General features: G+C 42.4%; 1 protein-coding gene across 7 annotated transcripts in view; it reads left to right on the forward strand.

Moving 5' to 3' along the window:
- The window catches only part of PHACTR3 (phosphatase and actin regulator 3), a 165607-nt gene that overhangs the window by 74921 nt on the left and 77733 nt on the right, over window positions 1-12953 (forward strand). Inside the window, exon 1 of one of the 7 annotated variants that reach the window (XM_019548210.1) lies at window positions 10876-10978. The exons of the other annotated variants lie outside the window; for them this stretch is intronic. The gene's annotated coding sequence lies outside the window, so the exon portion shown is untranslated. Of the gene's footprint in view, window positions 1-10875; window positions 10979-12953 lie in introns of those variants that run through there. 7 annotated transcript variants of the gene reach the window in all.

Raw genomic sequence — 12953 nt, forward strand, 5'->3', positions numbered from 1 at the left:
CCAGGAGTGACCAGAAATAACGGTCACATGCTGGCAGAGGGGAGATTTAGGCTAGACATCAGGAGGCGCGACTTCACGGTCAGGGCAGCTAGGATCTGGGACTAACTTCCAAGAGAAGTGGTATAGGCTCCTACCCTGGGGGTGTTTAAGAGGAGGTTAGATGAACATCTTGCTGGGGTCATTTGACCCCAGTACTCTTTCCTGCCATGGCGTGGGGTCGGACTAGATGATCTGCTCAGGTCCCTTCTGACCCTAGAAACTATGAAACTATGAAACTATGATTGCAGCCTATTCCTTCCTTCTAGCGTGCCCACATCCCTATTGCAGGTACAGATTTAAAAATTTTGAAAAGGAGTACATTCAAATTCATATTTTAATTTAATTCTGCTTGAGATGGTGATTGGCAGCTTTCTTTTTGTACCATTGAGCCATTGTTCCATGGTTCATTTAGAAAGCTCTGAAAATAGATTTATGCCAAGATATGCTAAACATACAAAAGTAGCAGAGGATGCTGGGACAGGAACAGATCAAGTTCAATGAAATTTTAATGAGCATATGTATAGTTGTATAGGGAGTGGGGGAGGTTAAAATTGAATTAGGATGCAATGCTTTGTAGCACCAGACTAATAAATTAATAATACCTTGTCCCTGGTGGTCTGTCTGTTTGGCTCAGGGCTGACACTGTGGAAATTAATGTTTCTATTACACGTAATCAACATTAAAGGTAAATATCTGCCTTCAAATTTGACTTTTCAGGTATTTGCTAATGGGTATGCGAAACAACTTGTTAGGAAATGCAAAGCTTTCTTATTATAAGGATGATCTCACAATTCATCTAGTGCCTTGGGGGTGAGGGTGGCATTGCTAAAGGCATATGAATCTGAAATATTCAACCAAATTTTTTCATAAAGGGATTGTGGTGGGGGTAGTGGGAGAGGAGGTGGGCAATTACAATACAGATGCCCATTGCTGCAAGCAGAGTTCAGCCTTTGAAATGGATTTTACTTGAACAAAACGACAACCTAATGAAGTAATTTTTCTCATGGGATTATTTAACACACAGCCTTTCATGTTTCCTGTTATTATATTTGAGTTCGGCAATATAACACAAAAAGCATTGTTATGCTTTGTTTAAAAACAAACACAAAAAAAGAGCCCACGTAAAATATATATCTGATTAGCTTTATCAAAGAATATTGTTTTCCCCACATTTTCTTTGATGTGCAGCTTCCTTAAGGCTTTTAATAATAATTATACTTCTTCAAAGCCCTTTGAAAAAAAAATCAGTTGTGAGATACCTATGTAATACTCTATTTTCATATGCACATTCTGTGCTTATTCCAGGGAGTTCTTTATGTATTTCTGGAGATCATGATTTATTTCCATGTTCATCTCCTATCCTTGTTCTTGCAGTAAAGTCAGTGAGGGTGCCGCATATTTATTACGCTTTTTCCTATTTGCCCCCACATCAAAGCACAGTTGGTATCCATTTCATTGTCATTTTATTATAATGGATCGTTGTTTGTTAATTGCTGACATTGTGCTGGGATAGGTGCAAAACATAAAGGAAGACATTGTCCCTGCTCTGTGGATATTCTTAATTGGTACGCAAGGACAGTCAAAGACATGGCATCAGAATGTTTTATCTAATTGAATCAAAGGATCTATTTATGGCTGTTCTAAAAGCCCTATCATTGTGGTATCTGAGATTAGTGTAGTTTCTTTTGCCTAGTATGTAAACGCACTTCTGAGATGCCTCTTCCTCTGTGTTAATGTCAACTTGGATTACACTAATCCAGTACAATCAGTCTTTCTCTATCTAGTTACCTATACGATCTTCATTACTGTAGTATCTGCAGGCCAGACATAGCCATACTTAAGTTAATGGGGAGTTTTGCCATTGCTTTAACTGGGAACACAATCAAATTTGGAGTACCTTAAGGGTTTTCTTAAGGGTTGGCTTGTTGGCTACTACTGTTGTGTATTTTTTTTTGTTTATCATGGCACCTGGCTAGCTGTTATTTTAATAAGATTGTAAATCATTTAGGGCAGGAACTATTATTTTTTTATTATATGTTTGCTCAGTATCTAGTGTTTGTACAGTAGTATGGGCTCTCTAATGTGTCTGCAGCTCAAATAATACATACAGTAAGGTACACACTGTTTGTTATCCCCATGAGCTCTAGAGGCACACAGGGGGAAATGCTGCACAGACACTGGGCCAAATCCTGCTGTCGTGCACGGGCAAGTATTATGCTGCTATAAGGTAGTTGTGGGGGTGGGCGGCGGGGGGGGGAATCAGTAGTGGGATGCTTACATAATGGTTTGTTCTCATGAGTGAGAGCCACTAGCCATGCCTCTATCTCCTTCTGATGGAAACTGACCCAAACCACCATATTTCCACGTTTATCTTCGATCCTCTTTTGGTAGAAACATCAACGAGGGCTGCACATGTTAATTGCTGTTTGTCTAAATGAATATAATGCAGAGCAAAATTTATCCTACAGGTTCCAGATAAAGGCAGAGTTTCTCACACTGTTTATAGAGATCCATTGGGTATGAAGGGCTGACACTGAGGAGCACTGAAGGGACTCTAAATTCATCTCACTTACCTAAGAGGTTGATAGGCAAGAGTTAAGGGCAGGGGCGGGCACTTATTTTGGGTGGAGGGCTGCTTGATGAGTTTGGTGAGCTGTTGAGGGCTGCATGGGTAGTCCCACTATCTTGAAATCCCAGCCCAAACCCCTGACCTTTGCCCCCAGAAGTCCCTCCCCTCACCCTCCAGACATACACCTTTTGGGCGGGGGGAGGGGTTGTCATCTTAGACCTAGAAAAAACCCAAATTATACACTAAAGGTCAAACATCTACTATAACTTATTTTAATCCTATTATGAATTAAATTTTTGTCATGCTTTCTGTTTGTGTACAATATACAGAGATGACTGCATAATATCTCAAAAATAAATTCTTAGTTCTGTATATTGTGGGGGGTGTATGGTGGGATGTGGATGTGTGTGAGGTATGTGTGTATGTGGTGGGGCGTTGGTGTGTGGTAGCATGTTGGGGGATGTTTGCGGGGTTTGTGAGTTGGTGTGGCTGGGTATGGTGGGCATATGGTGGGTATTTGGGGGGGTGTACATGTGGGGGGTTGTGGGGGAGGGTGTGGGTGTGTGAGGGAAGGTTGGAGGGTGTGCTGCCTGTTGCAGCAGCAACAGGCAGGGTGTTCAGGGTGCAGATGCCCGATGGGGTGCAGCTCTGGCCAGCGCTGCACATTGCAGCAAGAGGCACAGCCTCCACCGGGATGTCTGTATGGCTGGTGCTCCCTGCCACTCATGCACAACATCTGTGCTCGCATAGCAGAGGAGGGAAGTCCCACATGCAATGACACAGCATAGGAGAGAAGCCTCCAGCACTGGAGCTGGCTGGTAGGGCTGCGCTGCAGGGGAGGGAAGCCTCAGGGGCCTTCCTGCGGGAGGCAGGAAGATAGTGGACTCCAGCACCTGAGTGCTTCTCTCCTGCACTGCACAGCCCCAGTGGCGAAGGCAGCTGGCTCCAGCACTGGGGCTTTCCTCCCGGCTGTGCAAGTGTGTGTGAGTTGCAAGGAGCGCCAGCAATACAGGTGGCCCAGTAGAGGTTGTACCCCTCGCTGAGATGTGCAGCACTGGCCAGAGCTGCACCCCACTGGGCACTTGCACCCTGAGCCTGATGCTGCTGCCACCACCTGCCAGGCCTGTGCACCATGGGGGAGTGTGGGGGGTCCCCACACCCCCACTCTACGTCACACCCATACGCTGATCATCCGAGCTCTGTGCTGCTGCCAGCCCCATCCCCATGCTTCATGTTCCTGCCCAACTGCAGCTCCTCCCCCGCCACTTCCCCATCTGGTGCCCAGAGCCAGCAGAAGACCAGGGAAGCAGAGCAGGTCCCTGGGGGCTGCAGTAGCAGCAGGCCTGCCCAGAAGTTGCATGCTGGCTGGCTGGGCCCTTCTGCCCATGAGGGTGGGGAGCAAGGCAATAGATGTTTGGGGCTGTGTGTACAGTGGACCCCTCACTTGCACCCTCATGGGCAGAAGGGCTGGGCGGGGCACAATTTGTTGGTGGCTGCTGCGGACCAGAAGAAAATACTCGGTGGGCTGAATCCGGCCTGCGGGCTGTATTTTGTCCACCCCTGAGTTAAGGCCTCAGTGGAGATGACAAAGAAAAACTGAATTGAGGGGTACACTTGGTCTTGTAAACTCGGGACAGGTTTCAGAGGACGTGAACAGGAAAAATAGGAATAGGTTATAATTCCCATCTAGGAAATTCTTAAACACATGCAAACAAGAGCTGGTAAATGTCACAGTTAGCTGCTGTCTTGAAGAAACTGCGTGTCACCAATCCCACAGATAGTCTTTGTGCGCTAGTCACCTGCGTACATGTCTGGAGCCCTCACAAAAGCACAGAACTCATCCTTAATCTCATTCATTCAGGAGATAGGAAAGGAAATGATGTTTGCAGCAGGGAGCAGAGAGCTCCCTGGAGACACTGCTTTGTCGCTGTGTTTAAGCTTCTTCCATAAATTTGCCTGCTTGTTTGTGCTGCAAAACTGAAGTTTGTTTATATTCAGTCTGAGAAGCTACGAAAACCATAAGAAATTACATACAAAGAAGTTGAACTGAAAGCTTTTTGTTCAACATATTCCCTGTTCCTTTGTATTTCATGTAACCTTAACAGTGGCAACACTGGCAGCTCCTGTAGTGGGGCTAGAAAACAAGTATTTTCAGTTGTATAACCTCAGCATTTGCAGCAGCCAAGTTATTACCTATTGCAAGTGTAAAGGAAAATGAGTGAATGTCACCAATATTTAGGACTGACATAGGTAAAACTAGCACTTTGTTGTGACCAGTACCATAGATTTACATCATTCATATAAGCATTTGTGAACAACAGGCTATTGCACAGTGAAAAGGGTAAAACAACTACTGCAGTACATTCAAAAAATTTTTCAAAATAGAAGGCACTTGTCTGAGCCAATTCCTAACCAGGCTTCTTCTTGTGATTTGGAAATATTTAGGATCATAGGAAAGTAGGGCTGGAAGGGACCTCTTGGGTACATCCCAACAAGCACAAACTTGCAGTTTGTGGAGCCTTAAAGCTGTCTGAGGTGCTGCAAACCGCACGGGGTGCCTGGGCACGTGTTTGCTGTGCTGCTGATTTGCAGTTCAGTGAAGGGCTTTTTTGACACTGGGAGATCCACTGAAAAAAGTGGCATGGCTCATGCAAACAAAAAACCCTGTGCTGCCAAAAAGGGAGCCTGGCTGGCCAGAACTATGCTCTGGCTGCTGGCCAGGCTCTGAGCAGCTGGCTCAATATTGCTGCTGCCCCAGGAGGTCTACAGGATTCCAGGTAAGGCTGCTGGGGCCAGCACAATTCTACCCCACCTGGGTCACTTTGCCACACATTGGAGCGTGTGTGCAGGGACATGCCCGGGCACAAATAGCAGTGGCACAAATATGTATTACTGCTATTTGTTTTGCAGGAAATGTGCACCCTTGCACATGCGTGCTCGTTGGGATACACCCTGTGATGCCATCTAGTACAGCCTCTTGCTCAAGGAATGATTTGTACAGGATTCTTGAAATACAATTTGAAGTTTGCAGCTAGGATTTGAATTACAGGGGAACTAATAAGAGACAACTCCCCCCTCCTCCTCCCCCATAAGATTTTAAAATCATACCTGGGGGGGGGGGAGGGATCCTTCAATTTTATTAAGGCATTGTGATGGGCAGTTACATTTTTTTTGCAGACCACCCCTCCGGAGTCAAACTGTAATTCAAACCCTGTTTGTAGCTGTTCATGTATTAGCAGACAATAACAAGCAGTTTAATTAGTCTACAATAAGGTTCTCTCATCAAAAAGAATAACAATATTAAATGGAATTTAAGCCTTTTTTTTTTTGCACTTATTTGAAATACATTCTCTTTAAAAATAGAGAGAACCATTGTAATGATCACCTATGAGTTTGAAGATTTGCCTTAAACTGTGGCTAATTATCTTCCTTGTCTAGGCTGTGGGGAAAAAAACATCCTGGTGATGTCTCATGAAGCTACAAACTGATACCACTAAGATCCTGATCCTGCACTGATCTCTAGACATAGTTCCCCTAAGTAGAGTACTATGCCTCTGGATAGGTACAGAGCTGTACCCTCATAGATGCAGGTCCAAGATTGAAGCCTAAAAGAGAACATAAAAGGCACATGAATGAGCTGTTCTCAGCTTTGGCCACAGCACTGGTATAATTTAATAAAATAATTTATAGTTCTGCAAAACAATCTGATTTCAGTGGGTTGCATATTCTTTGTTATCTCAAATTTCTTTTAAGATAAGGTGTCTCTTGCTGATGGAGTCTGTTAAAATACATACCACTCAAGTATAAGAAAATATGAAGATCAGTTCAGAGCACTAATATTCTAGCCATGTTGAAATATAGACTAAGATGCCACATATATAAAGGCAGGCAGTGTACCAACAGAAGCCCATGAATAAGTCATACTTTCCAAGGTCTACCGTGGAAAAACTATATACATTTAAAACAAAAAGTATATTATAGCATTATAGTTTCTAGGGTTGGAAGGGACCTGAGCAGATCATTGAGTCCAACCCCCTGCCATGGCAGGAAAGAGTACTGCGGTGAAACAACCCCGGCAAGGTATTCATCTAACCTCCTCTTAAAGACCCCCAGGGTAGGAGCCAGCATCACTTCTCTTGGAAGTTGGTTCCAGATCCTAGCTGTCCTGACTGTGAAGTAGCAACTCCTGATATCTAGCTTAAATCTCCCCTCTGCCAGCTTATGACCATTATTCATGGTCACTCCTGGTAGTGCACGGGGGAACAGGGACTTCCCCAGTGCCTTTTGGTCCCCTCTGACTAGTTTGTAACAGGCCACTATATTGTATACCTGAGATGCATTTTCTCAAAATGGATAGTATAGTCTAAGGGTAGAACTTGCAAATGCACTTCAAAGGACTTTGGGTCCTAAATCTCATTTTCAAGTGTCTTAGGAGCTTAAGTCCTAGTGGAAGTCAGTAACCCATAACTAGATCTTAGAAATTTTAGATATGTACTTAAGTGCCTTCCTGCACTGAGCTATGCAAAGAAAGATAAATATGAAATATAAAACCAAGATACTGGGCTTTCTTGTCCAGGATACTGCATCATCATTTCCTGTTGATGTTAAAACTCTTTTGGTATTCATCATGAGAGTGGCACTGGTTTCCCTCCAGCATAACCCAATGACAGTGCTTGGTATTGGCCAGAAAAGGGTGCTGTGATTTAAGGGTATTTCCTCTTCTGCTTGAAATTTATCTAACAGAAAATGTCAGTGTTTTAGGTTTAACTCAAGGTATTTTGTTTCCTCCAGCTGAACACAAGTCATTGGAATTCTACGTTTACATTTTGCAAAGGAATATTTTTTCATTATGATAGTCTCTTTTTTGTGTGTGTGTGCTTACAAAAAGGATATAAGCCCATTTGATTAGAGAGTCACCAAAACTATCCTACTTCCAGAATGGCATCCATTCTGGTCCAAGGAAAGGGCTGATTATCTTCATTCCCAGGTAAAGACAGAGGTATAGAGAACCGTAGCTCAGCATCTAACAAAAAGACTTATTACAGAGAATGCTTGTTGTCCATCAATGAAATTATATCCAGAGGCAAGGCCTGGGGAGGTGGAAATATGCACAGACCATAGCAGTAGGATTTTCTTCAATAGATAGAATAAGGTCTACTTCGTAGTCTGTTCTGGTAAGAACTTTGGAGAGATCAATAACTTGGCCAACAACTCTTCATCTGTCTCAGCATTAGGAGAGTGAGGAAACATAGCAGTTTCTTAGTTGCTTTTCTCTTCTTGACTGCCAGGCGATGCAGTGTTAGTACCCAAGTAGCCTGGTAAAGTCAAGTCAGGGAAGAATGAAAAGACCAGAGGGCTGAAATCCAGAGGGTCAAGATGCTGCCAGAAATGAGGAGTTAGGGAATCTAGGATACCAGGAGCAGCCAGGCAGAAACAAAATGGGCTAGGATAGGAGTGGGGAACAAGACAGGATCTGGAGCCACAAGTGCATCAGGATACCTAGAGCACTGGACACCAACCGTGAAGACTTAACTCTTACATACCAAGGCTAAAGCTACAGAACTCTGCCATTCTACACCACATTAGCAGTATTTCCACCATACTATGTCCAGGGATGACCACAGATTCTAGCTATATAGTTTTTGTAAATGTAGCAGCATCCTTATGTGAAATTGTTGTGAGAGCTGCTTATGAAACGTTGCATGGGGAAATATTTTGTGAATATTTTCCACTTTCATTCCTTGCATTAGAATGGCCTTAGAAACAGGATGTGCTCTTTTGGTCAAACAGCAATAACAAATAAGGACTAACAACTTCTTTCAATGTTGGTTGCTAATGGATAAAATTTGCAAAAGCACCAAGGAATTTGCAAAACTCAGGAGAGCGCACAAAACACCAGCAAACTCTCCCTATGCCTAAAGAAGGGTGTTAGTGTCTGAAAGCTTGCAAAGAATTTTTTCAATTATTTAGTTGGTTTAATAAAAGATATGACATCTACCCAAAGGACCTTGTCTGCCAAGGAATCATAGGCACTTTTGAAAATGTTGTCTAGGGCAGTGGTCTCCAAACTTTTTTGATCGTGCACCCCTATCAGTAAAATTTTTTTGAGCACGCACCCCAAATATATGTATATTTATATAAATATTCATCTAAATAGAAGTTCTAATATTTTCTTCCCGCACCCCAGTGGATCATCTTGCACACCTCCTGGGGTGCGCACACCCCACTTTGGAGACCACTGGTCTAGGGTATATGGGTTTTGGAGATGGCAACCGTAAGATTAGCTTTAGCATTGCCATTCAATCAGAATAAGGACCCTAAAGGATTCTCATTAATATTTTAACACGCTCAGGATTTTAAGTTTAGGAGTGTTACAGTTCTATTACAGTCATGTTTTCAAGCCCTGACCTGAGCCTGAAGATACTAAGTTAGAGTAGAAAATGTGAACTTTATTGTGAGATGCAACAGCTGAGTACAGCTGCAGCCTCTTTGGAGCTGTGCACTGTCTGGCTCCTCTCTTTTTGTCTGTCTGTGTTGAGAGTAGTGGTGATGAAGAGGGTCATGGCTCTTTACTGATGAGCATTTTTGAAGACCTAAGTGTAATTGCTTTTTTGAAAAACATTCACAGGCTTGAGGTAAGAGAGCTACTGGACAAAGCAATCGTTTTAAAATTGCCTTAACAATGCTCAGCCTTGAAATATTTTCCTCAAGTTGATGTTGTTCTGTGTACACTCTATTATGCAATCTGTTTAAGGTATTTATTCAAGTGCAGGAAGTGGTATGTCTGCAAGAAGGATTTCAGCATAAAATCTAGGGGACACTAGCCTTACAACAAAGGCCTACAGAGGGCCTAATTTGGACTTTATGCTAGATTGGTGTAGAGTGAGGCTTTAATTTGGCTCATAGTTTCCATCCTATTTATATCTATCTTTCTGGATCAATGCTCTATTTCATCTTGTGCCTTTTTTGTAGTCTTAAATACTGTGAATACCTCCAAGACCAGTGATCCTGTAAGGCATAGTATGCCTGAATAATGCCCCAAGGTCATTGATTTTTACACACTTATTGGCAGTGGGTAGTTGAACAGAGGATGTGGAGCTTAGGAGGAACCAGTAATAGTACAAAAGAAGGTTGAGGAGAATTGAGTTTCACAAGGAAAAGCAAAATAAAGAAAAGAAAGAACATTTTCTAGTAGATGCAGCAGTAGCATAATAGTGGGGTAAGTGGAATAAACTGGGTCTTGCCATGCATGTGAGAGGGGAAAAAACACAGTACATTGGATAGGCCCATAATTGTATAGGCCATGGAGCTTTGATTCTCTCTCTCTCTGATTTACAAGTTTAGGATGAATATTAAATTGAGAACTGCCCATATGTCTGGCAGACATTGGCTGCTCTTGGCAGAAAGAAAGAGACAAGATTAAACAGATGGGTTTCTGAAAGATTAATTCTCTTCCTTTTTCAGGAAAAAGGATTTAGAAACATTTTAGTGACAATCCTTTTCCTGACTTGTTTTTTAGCATGGAGTTCTGAGATGAACAGCTATGTACTTCAATGCAGTGTTTTTCCTGTAAGATGTACCTGGCAAAAGATGCACAATCACTGCAGCAGTTCTGGGAGGTGCTTTCTAGAGAGTAAGAAATGAAAGCTGCTTAACGCTGCAGATTCCCCCATGGGGCCATATGTGCCTAATTTTAACATCTCTTGTCATAAGATTGCTGTTAACTACACGTATGCAGGTGGTAGAATAGTGCTTCTGCGAGCAAGGTAACAGCTTTACTGCTTTCAACAATCAAGGGCTTTTGTGCTTGAATTTGTGCAGTCATGTAGAGTGCTCCTTCTAAGAAAGGTATGTGGGATGCACTCAGCCTGCCATTAATATGTTCAGTCACCTGCTCCTGGAAAAAGCCAGGGATCACAGGCTGTTAGATGGGGAGAGAAGAAGGAACGGAATAAGAACCACCTAGTGTAGCGCCCTAGCACTTGGAAAATTTGTGATGGCAAGCCTCTTCTCTATAACAAAGACATCCACACCATTGTTCCTGTTGCAGAGGGTCAGAGGGTCTGCAGTGTAGGCTTTTCAAGGGAAGCTGTAGTGTAAAGGAGCATTCTGCATTGATGTGGCATGGGGTGTTTTTTTAGGAAAATCAGAAAAGAGGGTAGGGGCTTAAAAGTGGTTGTTCACAGCCCTGGATTCCAGATTGGGGGTGTGAGGAGGGGAGAGGGCTACCTCACCTTGTGGTACTGTTTTATTTTGTTTTTTTCTCCTCCCAGGAATCACAGCCCTGTTTGCTGGCTGGCCAGATTCTCACTGGGTAGTGCAATACATGCAAATGCCAAGCTTCTCCTGTCAAAACAAGATGTCATGCAGGTGAAGATAATTGAATTAGCTGTGATTATATAAGGATTCTTCAGTGATTTCATTTTCTTGCAGGCATTCAGTTTCTCTCTTCCCCAGGTATACAGGAGGAAGTCACATTGTAAATTATTTCAGGCAAGCAGTGAAAAACTTATTTTGCTAATGAACTGCTAATGTTGTACCATGCATTATAAATCATAAGAAGTGCTATTGGGACTTGACACATTGATCCAAAAGGCATGAAAGATTCCCGATTAATTTCTTTGCACCTCAGCTCATACAGTGACAGTAATGCTGTTAAGTGATAATGTCAACTTCCTGGAAGAACATTTTCCCAAAGTAATCACAAGTGTCCAATAGATATGGTATATCTAGGAGATTTAGCTGGAGTTGCCACTTATTCATACTCTTTTTTTTTTTTTTTTTGAGGGACATAATCTGTTACTTTATCTGAGCTAAAACTGTTTCTGAAATCTAAATTCCTTGAAGGGAAGCTCAGTGTGACAGAATGGAAATAAAACGTTCCTGACAAGGACAGCCCCTTCCCAATGCCCACAGCTTCCTCCCCCTGCCCCCTTCTTCCTTCAGTTCAGATTAAAAAACAGCACGAACCTTTAACTTAGCATAATAAAGATGGGTGAAAATTATGGGAATCTAGACCTGGCTGAAGATGGAAATGGTAGCCCTGCCTTAGGAGACATAGGAAAGAGAAGCAAGGCAAACACAGTGACTTGTGCTTCTATGTAGAGCTATATGAAATTCCAACCCAGGCAGGATGCTGACGGCATGGCTGGGACTACTATGACTATAAAACAGCTCAGTCTTTGTGGATGCTCAGGGCTGTTTTTTGCATGGTGTTCATGGAGGAATCAGTTCCCTTCTGTCATATTGCCACTCTTTATAGTGTTTTCCCTGAGCCCTTATGTATGTCCAAGAGCTTGAACTCTGCTCAAATTTACTAGGCCAGAATCATCCCTGAGGTACCTCCACAATGACATAGTTATCACACAGATGAATTTGGCCCATGGTGTGTCTGTTTCTATTAACTTTTATTTTAGAGAGACTGAGCTGTGGGGTAAGAAAGTCTGAAATAGGAAACCTTGAACAGACAGCACCTTAAAGGAAAGCACTACTACAACATTGCAAATAGATATACAAGGAGCAGAACCATCCACACCTGCCTGTCTGCCAACACATGTGCCTGGCCACCTAATATTATAATAGTTCAGACTTGAGCTTGAGCTCCTACACAGCTAGCTGCCATTATTTTTCTACTGCAAAAAATAGGATCCCACAGTGTTGAATCCATCCAGCATTTATCATTCAGGCCTCAGCTTGCCATCATGTTCAACTGTTATTATACACACCCTGCATTCTATAAATATGTGGAGGTGGGCAGAAAACCAAATTTTCTGTTTTAAGAAAACTGCAGAATTTTCTGTATCTTTTCCATTTCAAAAGAAAGCAAAACATTTAAAAACTTCCTATAAGATGAAATTTTGAAAATTTCATTTTGGGCTAATCAAAATGCTTCATTTTGAAAACAGTACAATGTTTTGTTCTAATTGCTCCTTTATACAAATCCATTGTTATAGCACATAAATTAAAAACAGCTGAAACCAAGAAGGAATTTCAAAGCAGCAAATCAAAATGTTATGTTCTGAAAATGTTGAAACCAACTGTTGCTTTCCCCCTAAACAAAATTTAATCAAAATCAAGATATTTCTGCAAATTATTTTACTTACGACAAATCAGCATTTTCAAAAAGAAACTTTTGTCAGACATTTTCCAACCAGCTCTGCCAACAAGATTCTCTATTGTTAAGCTTGGTTAACTCGGATGTAACAATACAGATGGTTCACCAGGTCCTTCAAGTCATTGAGCTTCTTCCCTGGCCAACTGGATTTCACACTTTAGCTAGTGCAGTTTAGCTTTCCTGATTTAGTCCTTCCTGTTCATGGGACTCTGGTTTAAGTTTACAGGTTCC

The sequence above is a fragment of the Crocodylus porosus genome, unplaced genomic scaffold (genome assembly GCF_001723895.1).
Source record: "Crocodylus porosus isolate Cpor-Errol unplaced genomic scaffold, CroPor_comp1, whole genome shotgun sequence".
NCBI lineage: Eukaryota > Metazoa > Chordata > Crocodylia > Crocodylidae > Crocodylus > Crocodylus porosus.